Here is a 12,651-nt window from a genome sequence, read left to right as displayed (position 1 = left end):
GTGGTAAATTGTGAAAATTCTTATTATCCTTGGACTCTAATTAGGTATAATTTATTCAATGGTGACATTAATGAAACAATTTAGTAAATGGTTAACCATGGTTAATGTTTATTTTAAATAAAAAACTAAAAATTCCTAAAATACCTTTACTTGATACATTCAACCAACTAAATATTTTATTTTTTAACAGTAAAATAATTTTATAAATGATTTTCTTTTTTCCTAAAAAACCACTTATTCTCTTCACCAACCTCGACACCAGTGGCGCCGGTGGTCGGGAGCCGGCAGTGGAGGGGTAGGGGCAAGGGGTGGCTGGGTTGTGGTGGAGGAGTGGGTAGTTTTTTTTAATTTTTTTTTATTATTATTATAAAACTTAACCATAGTTAGGCTTATAATTGCATATAAACATCATTAATATCACCGTTGGATAATTATAATAAATTAGAGTTTACCAAGGATAATAAGAATTTTTACAATTTACCACTTAGAAAATTAAAAAATACAGTGTTACCAAAGAGAATTTCCCTATTTATATATTTGTACCATTAGAAAAATATTTATACCAATACAACATTTAATGGTACTATTCACCTATTTAATGATACTTTATACTCATGTTAATATTTACAACTTAGTCATCCTATTTTTTCAAAGCAAATAGATCTTATACGCCAATACTTATTCTAAATTATACCTTGTGAGCACTAGCAATATATAGTTTTATCTTGCTTGTACGTTGAAGATACTCATAAATTACGAATTAAATGTTTTGTGGGGTTTTATTAAATTCATCTTGGTAAATATTTTCATAATATTAAGTTTTACTTTTGGAGCAACAACACCAATAGTTGGCTAATGTATTGTACATGCTCCAATGGTTATCTAGTTGCTTAAATATTTTTAGAAATTGCAAGCTAGTTCTTCGAATTAATCATTAGTATATATAAATGTGTTGTAACATTTGAAGAACAAAGTAGTAAATATTTATGTTTTTTTTTAATGCATACAAACCTATCTAGGCTTATCCATATTGTCACAAGCCTTTGTATTGCATACACAAAAATTACGGAGTAACTTATTAAGTGAGAGTGAGAGATTGCTCAACTCTTTAAAGTTTTCTTCTCGGATCCATGAGATATTGGAATTGATTCTAATCACCTTCTCTTATGATTCTCCAAACACCAAACAAAAAAAAATAAAAATAAAAACTTATTAAGTAAAAACTTAGTTTACAATTAATGTACTCGTAGTATATATGAAAATTTGTCGGAAACTATCTTTTATCACAACCAGCAATCACTCACTCTTCTTTCCATAATTGGCGCAAACACGTGATGGTTGAGATAGATCTCTCATGTTCGGTTCATCGTCCGACGTCCATGCTAGAGCCATGCTCACTCACATAACATCCAACGATAAATTTTAAACATGTGCTCAACCATTAATTCTCATGTATATTACGTAACTGTAACTTTCATAGCTAATAGTACAATCCAATTTATTTTCTTAGCAAGTACATTGAATACTCAACTTCATTAAATTAAATTGTGTCTAACAGTGCATACAAAATACAAGCCATTTTTGTACAATTTTCAATAATTCATTTCAAATGAGAGGATAAAAATTTCCCTTTCATAGCATGTACATCATATGAGCAATTAAAAGATTTTAAACAAAAGTACATACAAAACGCACCATTGCTATATCAGAATACCCACTTTTAACTTAATTGGTAAATTTTATCAATCCAAACTCTAGTCACTTCTTATTGTTTAGTTGTTTTTCTTAATCTAATTCTTAATTCATATATTTGAAGAAAAAATAAACAAAAGGTTAGATAAGTCTTCTCTCAAAATTAGACGATACTCTCACTTTCAAAGGTGCCAGAGTATATTTTCCAGTTACCTAAGTGCAATGTTACTTTATGCAGTATTTTGGTAAATTTATTTGCTTAATCTTCTAGTAAAAATTTGTAAATTTATGACGAACTTTACAAATTGAACAAATGTTGAATATTCAAATTGAACAAATTTATATTTGATCCATTGGTAGTTTTGCATCAAAAAAAATAATCCATTTGGTAGCCATCCAGTAATAAATTATGACAATGAGAATGCATGAAATTGGGTGCGCTTTAAAAAATAACATCATAATGTCCATGTTAATGTCTTCTCATCATCCCCAAGCCAAATTTACATTTTTCTTCGTAAATTTTCCTTCTACCCAATACCACTACTATATATGAACAACAATGAAAATTAATGAAGAAAATAAGACACTTAGGGTATGCTTGGATTGGGGAGATGTATTAATAGGGTAATAAAAGTCAAAAAGTGAGTCGAGAAATTCGCGACGCTTTTTCGTGTCACAAATCTCGACACCATTTTGTGTCCCAATATTTTGTGACGCCTTTAAGTGTCTTAAATATCGACGCTTATTAATGTCTTATTAAATATATTAACCGTCGAGAATATCAGTATTTAGGCGCCACCACCAAATTTCTAGACGCTTTTTCCCGTCTATATTGTCGACTTTGTTTTCAGTCTCAAAATCAATTGAGACGCTTTTTAATGTCCACACAAAAATAGTGGCGGGAAATTTTGAAACTGATTAAAGCAAAATATCTTGACAACAAAAAGCGTCTAGATTTTTTTTTTTTACTGTTTTTTTTATATATATATGGTAAATAATATTGTATTACCAATTAAGAGGGCTGCAAAGCAGCAAAAAATTACAAATACCAATGAGCCAAACAACCTAACACCCAAGACATCAAACCAAAATAAACCAAACCAGCAGAATAAGACAACAAACCAAAATAAAAACCCAGATAAAAAATAATAAGCTTGAAAACAGTCGCATACACAACAAACCAAAACACCAAACACAAAATCAGATAAAAAAAAGATGGAAAGTTGCCTACAAAACAGCCATATAAGCTACAGCAACAAGGTATGTACCAAAAAAAAAAAAACAGCAGCCCCAAAGCAACTGAGCACAGGCAGCATCAACAAAACCAGTAGCCTGCTAACACAAAGCAACTGAGCGCAGGCAGCATCAACAAAACCAGCAGCCTGCTAACACAAATCAACTGAGCACAGGCAGCATCAACAAGCTATGTAGCAAAAGCAGGGAGGAAGTAGCCCCAGCAACAACAACACCAGAAACCTGCTAATAAGATGGCAGCAAGCCAGCAGCAAATCAGACTCAAGCAGCAAACAAGGCAGCTTCACAACAGCAGAAATGAACGAGCAGCCCCAGGAAGCCAGCACCTAAAGCAGTCACCAAAAGAAAACCAAACCAACTGGTAGAGCAGGCCAGCAACCAGAAGCTCAGAGCATGAAAAGTTCAGCAGGTTTAGCAGCATCATCCCAGAGAAGTAGCAATCATAAAACAAAAAATAAAAGTTTTTTCAAATATTTATATATATATATTAACTAACTATAAACAAATGAAGGTGCATAGTAGGCTAATTTCCGATAGTTGAGCTTCGCAACGATAAGGATGATCAATTGGCAACCATTTTCGATGTCCAGGAAAGACAATTTTACCACCAAATCTATATGAATAAGTAGAATCAGCACAAGAAGGCCAAGCTTTATAACCTTTAGTACTCCATCCCGATAACATAGCATATGCTGGGAAGTCATTTATTGTGGAGTGTAAGGCCGCTCGCATGTTAAAGGATTTTCCACTGTAAGCATCAAAAGCATTTACACCTTTCCACAACAATTTCAAATCATGTATTAATGGTTGCAAGTATACATCAATATCAATACCAGGACCATATTTACCCGGAATAATCAAGGACAAAATGAAAGATAATGACTTCATGCAGATCCATGGTGGAAGATTGTAAGGAATTAAAACCACCGGCCATGTACTGTTGTTAGTATTCATTAGATGATATGGATTAAAACCATCACTAGCTAATCCCAATCTAACACTACGAGGGTCGGCGGAAAATTCCTTATATTTTTCATCAAATTTTTTCCAAGCAACACCATCTGCAGGGTGCCTTAGGATCTTATCATTCTCACGGTTAAAATTCCATCTCATATCCTCTGCTGTTTTAGAAGACATGTAAAGCCTCTTTAGTCTAGGTATAAGAGGAAAATATCGCATAACTTTAGCTGGCTCACCTTTCTTAACTGATTCATTCCTTTTCTCAATTGTGTCATCCTCCTTTCCTTTCATAGTTTTCCACCTTGATGTATGACAAATATAACACTCAATTTCATCGGGAAATTCCCCCCAATAACATGCAATCATTTGGACATGCATGGATTTTTTCATATCCTAATCCCAAGTTTTTGATTATTTTCATCCCTTCATAGTAAGATGATGGAAACTCTTTAATATGAGGGAATGCGTCATTTAGATGTTCAATCAATTTATTAAATGACTCGGCAGACCAATGAAACATACACTTAAGGTGAAACAGATGTAAGAGAAATGATAACTTTGAGAAAGTAGTACAACCCTCATATAGACCCTCGTTATAAGCTTCCATGAGACGTTTATACTTTTCCATTTCTTCATTAGTGTTAGTTGAAGGCATTTCATCATCTACCTCACAATGAAAATCAAACTCTTCATGCATGTCATATGAACCTTCCTCATCAAAATTCATTTCATTGGATTATGGGGCTTAGAATTCATTAGTGGATTGTGGATTGTGAACCCCGAAAGCCGCTCTTAGTAGCCCATCCATATCATCTCGATCTACTTCCTTCCCATGATCACTAGGGGGCTTTAAGGTATTACTCCCTTCACCCTCACAATGGAAAATCCATTTTCTATAATTCTTATAAAAACCGTTAAATAAAATATGGCCTCCTACTTCTTCTAAAAGATGCCATTTATTTAACTTGCACTTATTACATGGGCATTTGGTTTTTCCATCTATAAGATTCTCCTTAGCAATCTCTAAGAATTTCATGCAACCCTCATAATAGGCAGATTTGCCTTTTGGTAAATCAATCCAACTAGTATCCATATCTACAGTGAAATGCATAATAAAATTTAATAATTAATAATTATTAATGAGTATCAATAATAAGCTAACAATAATTTGGTAATAAATACTATAAATGTTATAATTAAGAAGAGTGTAACAACATATTCCATCACTTAGTTGATTTTTAGCACTGTTAGTAAATACTTTACCAAGGTTTCCCCTTCTATAGCTTTTATATGATGTTATCAATGTGGTTGGAGACAAAATGCAAATAAAGTGATCAAACATAATAATACATGGAATCATTCACAAAAAAATAGATACATACATGTAATAATGTAATATAATCAATAAGCACATAGATAAGACATAACGAATTATATATAATATACTACCTCACTAAAAATCTACAACTTAATTACTTACATTTTTCATATATGATCAATATCATAAATTATGTAAAATTATTTTGGGAGGGCTATCTACCATACATATGACATGAAAATATAATATACAATTATCTGACATATAAAATAATTTAGGAATTTGGGTAGTTACCTCGGCCAACTTGCTAAGTGCAGCAACTATCACAATCTAGAACAATTTTTAGACAAGCTCCTCCTCTGTCACCTATTAAACACAACTTCAAATTTTAAGATATGTCATAAATATTAGCCTATTGGCTTAAGTTTATATATATTTTTTACATAAGTTAAACTTGTACGATTTTTAGTAATCTACTTGTTCACATATGGCTAACATTCTCAACATAAACATTTGTTTGATTATTGTTCTCACTAACATAAACAACCAACAAAGAAACAACACCAAAAAACAAAGAAAGAAACAACAGCTAGTCAAGGTAGCAAGTAATCTATACACCACAGGCAGCAAAGAAAATAGCAACAATAGCAGCCCTTGAGAACCAACAGCAAGCAGACAAACTATAAAGCAGCACAACAGACAAACTATAAAGCAGCACAACAGGAAAAGCAGCAGGCAGAAAGCACAAGCAGCAGCCTGGAGCAGAACCCAAGAGACCCAGCAGCAGAGTAACAGCACCATCCAGCAAAGCTGAACCAAGCAGCAGCAGCCTGAGCAAGAAGAAGGCAGCAACTACCAACCAGCATAAACGCACCAGACTAAAGCAGCACCAGCCAACAAGCAGCAGCAACAAACACCAACTAGCAGCAGACCAGCAGAAGGCAGAAAACCACAAACAAACAAAGGATAGCAGCAAGCATTAAAGAGAAAAAGCAGCAGGCAGAACACGAAGAACAACAAGCAGCAGCAGCACAAACCAGGCTGATAGCAGCAAGCATCAAAGAGAAAAAGCAGCAGGCAGCAGCAGATTGTATAAGCAGCAGGTAGATTCTGGGTATTTATCTTCTTTACCCTAATCAATTTCTTGCCGCTCTACTTTGTTTTATTTTCACTAAAAATTTCTCCAATTTAATAAAGTTTATTTTGCAGAAAAAAAAACCCCTTTATTTTCATTTTCTAAACTATAATTTCAAATAGCTTTAATCTAATTTGCGGAAGTTGTTATCGATGAAGGGTGATAAATCAATTAAGAGTTCAACATTTTGTAAAATGAGGAAAACATTGTCTGATATTAGCAATTTGCATTCTCAACACAAATTGCCTTTCAAGAATCAGTACCTATAAATAAGTTTCAACCCACAAACCCCAAATAAAATTAAAATTTCACGAAATTAATACAAAAAATCAACAATTCAATAAACATAATCAAGCAAAACACATACCAATCAATAATAACAAGTATTATATAAAAAAGTATCTAATACCATGACCTGTGATTTATATTCTTGGCTTCTATGCATCGATCGTTTCGAAATCCTATTAGCAAAAAGAATTCCCATAACATGCAATGAATAAACAAAGATTTAGCATAAGCAACCTAATTTGAGTGATATATCAACAAAAAACTACGAAATTGATGCCTATAACAAGGAGATTACGGAAAATTGATGACAAGAGCAAGGGGATTACCGATAATTGAAGATAATAGTGAAGAGAGGAACGAAAATTCAACAATGTGGTTTAGGAGATCAGATGAGGTCAATCGTAAGCGAGCATAGAAAATTTAGGGTTTTGAAGGCGAACTAAAGGGTTTTTTTTATTTCTTCGGTCTAACTTTTGGTATACTCACTGTATGGGTGGTTTTTTTTTTTAATTTTTTTAATTTAGCTAGCCCGCTTATTATTTCCTAAAATTTTGAAGTCCCAGGATGGACTGTAGTCACGTGCACTAAGGTTCGACGCTTTTAAGTGTCAAGACCCAATTGAGACGCAGAAACGCGTCGAAAAAACACGGAATTTAATTTTTTTTGCTAACCTGTTACCTGGTGTCGAGCAAACAGCGTCCAGAAACTAAGGGATTTGTAGTAGTGACTAGGGGGAGGGTGGGTAACTATTACCCTCATTATGAGATAATAATTCCTCCATCTCTCTCTTTTTCTCATGGCACAATTACTTTATTACATTTGTAAACACCATGCCTCCTACAACAACACCTCTATTATTTATGTTTTTTTCAAGTTTGACTTTTATTAACCCCTTATTAATATTACCCCCAATCCAAGCAAAGCCTTAATGTGAAATCGCATTACCATGGTAGTATTTGATATATATTACTTCATGGTTGTATACATCATAGATTCATTCTCATTTCATCTATTTTCTCAATTACAGAAAGTCCAAGTTTATCTTCAAATTTGTTTATCAAGTGGGAAAACCGTAAAAAATCAACAATTTTGTCCAATCAACGCGCATGAAATATTTATAAATAAATCAACAATCGTGGGACCCTTTTTTTTTTAAAAAAAAAAGTTGTTGATTAATTTACATTTTTGATATTTGATAAATATTTTTTTTTTTTGTTTATTAAGGAGATAAAAATATTACTGCCTACGAAAGGATCCATTAAAGTCTACCAATTATGCTAGAGAGTGAGATACACGGAGTATATGAGATTATGAGAGAAAGACAGAGAGATATTTCATGAGTACATGATTGATTAGGAAATAAGTTGATGATCATTCACCCACGTCCAGCCTAGCTCGTTGACAAAGAAAAAAAAAACAGGAATCTTTGCATTTGGCAAACTCCAACTAACACAGAGTTATACAAGATAATCATGTTTAAACAGATCATTTTATGTAAACAATTAAGTTTATATATTGTATGTTATCCTTAAATCTTATAATACCCTTTATATTCTACATCATCATCAGTAATCTACATCATATAAGTGAACTACTACTTTTTGTTTAATTCCTAAAAGTACAGTTGCAATACTTATTAATTTATTAATAAAAGAAAAAGGATGTAAATCATCACACTACTTATTTTAAACATAAAAAATAAAAAAGGTAGCAGACTTAGCTTTTTGTCTATTCAAAAATAATTGAGATGTCCATGCGCCACACGAGACACCCTATCGTGGCAAATTACAATTATGTCACATTCCTCTACCTTAGATGTCTTTAAGGTTTGAGGAGTATAGCCACATACTCTGCAAACCTTGATACTTCTTTTGTTTTTTAATACTTGTAACACTTATATAGAATGAAAATATCGCAATACTTGCAACACATTATAATTAGAGAGTTATTTTAAAAAAAGGTTGTACTATTTCCCTTATTTAAAGTACATGACCTACTAAATTATACTTCTAACAACTTCTCGCCCCATTTTAAAATGTATTAAACTATGTAAACCCCACTTTTCTTAAATACCGTGAAAAAATATGTGTTGCAACTATTAAAAAATGGAGGAAATATTTAATAACAAATCATTTTTGGCTCTTCGATACTATTAAGCACATTCCCAACATTAGATCGATGCCCCATTACCTTACTTTAGATGTCTTAAATAATTCATATTTCTAAGGCTTTTTAAGAAATATAAAAAATATACATTTTTTGATATATTGAGAGTTATAAACGATAGTGATGCAAATGAAATTTGATCTCATTTTATGAGTATAACCTCTAAAACTTTCACCAACTAATTTCATTGGCATTCACTCTTTTAAAAAAATTATAAATGTTAGAATATGGCTTGAAATAATTAGCCCCCTTCGTTCGAATAGCTATACGGGGGGCTCGTTTGGTTGTGGACTTTAACTTTTTTTTTAAGTCTATCGGCTTATTATTTTTTCTTTGGGAGTATTATGTAAATTCCCTTATGGTTTACGTAAGCCATTATTTGTAATTTGTAATTTCCTCAATAAAACTCTCCTTTTGCTTGTTTATGGACATATGTAGCAAGCACATCGGCATGAGCCACGTAAAATTATTGAAATTTTTTTCCTCACTTCATATACAGACATGTTTGGTAATAGATCAAATTGTACACTATAAGTCCCAATTACATGTATTAACAGTCAAAATTGAACTCCAACCATTTGTTCTATATTAGTATGAACTATCAAAATTTTGATAGTATGAAAAATACATCAACAGGAATCCAAAAAATCTCACATGATAGTAATCTCTTAAAAATGAATCATTGTAAGTAGTCAAACTGTTAAAATCTTTTTTTTTTTTTTTTGTTTTGTTTTGTTTTTTTTTTTTTTTTTTTTAATTTTTTTTTTAAAGAAATAAATAAATAAGCCATAACTCAAAGTCTCAAAGTATGTATTTATTTGTTCTTTTGCCTTTTTTTTTTTTTAAATAAATATTTCATGCATCGCAGCACTAGGCATAGCAGCGCTGGACTACAGATGTTGCGGTCATGACAGTAATATTTTGTCTCTTTCAAATGGTGTGGTCGATATTCCTTGATATTGTAGGCTTTGTAACCTTTTGATGAGAATCAAGATTCAAGAAGCGCCAAGGGTCACTAGAAATGAAAAAAAGTTTCTAAAGACAATCTACGATAGAAGTTGTTATGAAGAAATTTGGATTAGACTTTCTATATAATATAAAAGTCAGCCTTTCACATGTGTTTCATAGATCCAGGCTTGGTACAGACGCTTGAAGGCTGGGGCTTGGTACATAGGCTTTCATATTTAGAGGTGTTAATTTGATTATCTGTGTTAAAGTAGAGAAAGGTTGGAGAAAACGGCTTAGCTTTTGTATTGATAATAACGACATATATATACCCAATACAAAATAAGACCTAACTTGCCTAAAACTCCTAACAAGATAAACTTGACAAATATACAATATTAACATATATAAAACCAATCGACTTCTAATACTCCCCCTCAAGTTGGAGCATGTAGATCACGAATACCCAACTTGTGCAACAAAAACCCTAACTGATGTCATCCAAGAGCCTTCGTAAGAATATTTGCCAACTGATTAGTCATCGAAACATAGGAGGTAGAAATATTACTCTTTAACAACTCATCATGAACAAAATGACAATGTACCTCAATATGCTTCATACGATCATGAAACACCGGATTTTTAAATATATGCAAGGCCGACTGATTGTCACAAAACAACTGCATAGACTTCAAATGAATAACTCTAAGAGAAAGCAACAATGCTTTAACCCACTTCAACTCACAAGTAGCAACTGTCATAGAACAATATTTTGTTTCGGCTGAAGAGCTGAGCGAGATACGATAGGTTGTTTCTTAGTCTTTCAAGAAACAGGCGAACGACCTAAGAAAACAAGATAATCTGTCAAAGAATGCCGAGTCAAAGGACATGCTGCCCAATCACTATCACAAAAGGATGTCAACCGTAAATCTTTCATAGGCCGTAACAAGATGCCTTATCCCGGACTACCCTTAAGATAGCGCAAGACATGAATAGCCGCATCCCAATGAGAAACCTGCGGATCACTCAAAAACTAAGCCAAAATATGCACCGAATAACTCAACTATGGCTGATAGGGATGCCAATGGGGCGGGGCAGGGCGGATGTTGGATTTCCCATCCCCATCCCCGTGGCGGGTCCAAAATTCATCCTCATCCCCGTCCCAATGGGTACAAATTCCAAAACCATCCCCGCCCCACCCCCCACTTGGATATCCACCCCACCTAATCCCCGCCTCCTAAATACAACAATATTACGTAATATACTAATGTAGATTACAATAAAAAAAACAAAAATCATTGTTAATATTAAGTTTATTACAACATATTATATTTAGTTATTTACTACTTTATTTTACATAATTTTTTAATATAAAATAGTATAAAAGTATACAATTTTTTTTTTAAATATATAGATGTGGGTATGGGGTGGGTACAAAATGGGGCGGGTACAACCTAAAATCCACCCCCGCCCTATCACCCATGGCGGGTATGGTTTTCATCTCCATCCCCGCCCCACCACCCACCAAATTGGGACCCATCCCCGCCCCACTGGGGCGGAGATGGGGTGAGTCTCCTACTTGACCCGCCCCACTGACATCCCTAATGGCTGAGTAATTGACAAATAAACCAATCGTCCAACCAACCGACGATACTGATCCGGCTGAGCAAACGGCTCACCCGAAGCATGTGAAAGTCGATGATTTTGCTCCATCGGAGTATCAATGGGTTTACAACCCAACATACTTGCCTCAGTCAAGATATCCAAAGCGTACTTTCGTTGAGAAAAAAAAAAAACCCTCCAGACTACGAGCAACCTCAATGCCTAAAAAATACTTAAGCGCACCTAAATCCTTCATATAGAAGCATTTGCACAAATAAGCCTTAAACCGAACAATTGCATCATGAGAGGACCCTACAATAATCAAATTATCGACATAGACAGGAACATGCTTAGAGACACTGCCTTGAACATAGCTAAATAGAGAGAAATCAGCATATATATGAGTTTTTAAACCCAAAATCTCGCAGAGCACTAGACAACTTCGAAAACCACTGCCTCGGGGCCTGTTTCAAGCCATATAAACTTCCGTAACCTGCAAACTTTGCAAGGTGTCGGAGTGCCGTACCCTGGAGGAAACTGCATATATACTTCTTCATCCAAATCACCATGAAGAAACGCATGATGAACGTCCATCTGATGTAACTCCCAATTCAAAGACACAACAACAGCTAGAAAAAGACGTATCGTTCCCATCTTTGCAACAGGAGCAAACGTCTCATTATAATCAACACCGGCAACTTGTCAATTGCCATGAACAACCAAACGAGCCTTAAGACGTTCCACCTTCAACTTGTCAATATACTTGATTTTATACACCCAACCACTGCCAAACGCCTTCTTGCCGGGAGGAAGATCCTCAACGGTCCATGTGCCATTACGCTCTAAAGCGTCAATCTCATCTTGCATCGCCTTACGCCAACTAACATCTTTAACCGCCTCTTTGAACGAAGACAGTTCCTTTCCCTTAGTGATCGCCATAAAAAAACACCTGTGTCTCAGAGAAAAACTATTATATTCAACATGAGAAGTTATAGGGAAAGGTTTACCTAAAGAACGAGATTGAGGAGGGATGACAGTTGATGGAGTGGGGTCTATATTTTCAGTGATGATTGTATTAGTAACATAATGATGATGCCACGAAGGAGGACGTTTCTCACGTTGACCACGACCAAGATTATGTCATCCGACGAACTCCTCCTCAAATCTAAGGGTGTAATAGAAATGGATTCATCAAGAATTTGTTGCTCCAGAACACTAATAGACAAAGACCGAGAGTTACCCTCGTGAGGCACACCATCTGAAGAACTAAGGGGCAGCTGTGATGTTATGT

The 12,651-nt window shown here is 34.1% G+C and overlaps 1 long non-coding RNA gene across 1 annotated transcript; it reads right to left on the bottom strand.

Moving 5' to 3' along the window:
- Nucleotides 1-2,350: 2,350 nt before the first annotated feature.
- On the bottom strand, nucleotides 2,351-7,534 carry LOC110738458. The gene is made up of 3 exons (XR_002514623.1): nucleotides 6,974-7,534; nucleotides 5,519-6,820; nucleotides 2,351-3,168 (listed from the first exon to the last, which is right to left on the bottom strand). It is a non-coding gene; the product is annotated as an uncharacterized LOC110738458 (long non-coding RNA).
- Nucleotides 7,535-12,651: the final 5,117 nt, after the last annotated feature.

This window comes from Chenopodium quinoa, unplaced genomic scaffold (assembly GCF_001683475.1).
Source record: "Chenopodium quinoa cultivar QQ74 unplaced genomic scaffold, ASM168347v1, whole genome shotgun sequence".
NCBI classification, from domain to species: domain Eukaryota; kingdom Viridiplantae; phylum Streptophyta; class Magnoliopsida; order Caryophyllales; family Amaranthaceae; genus Chenopodium; species Chenopodium quinoa.
Note: the sequence above shows the minus strand (reverse complement) of the source record. Positions and strands in the feature narration are given on the sequence as shown.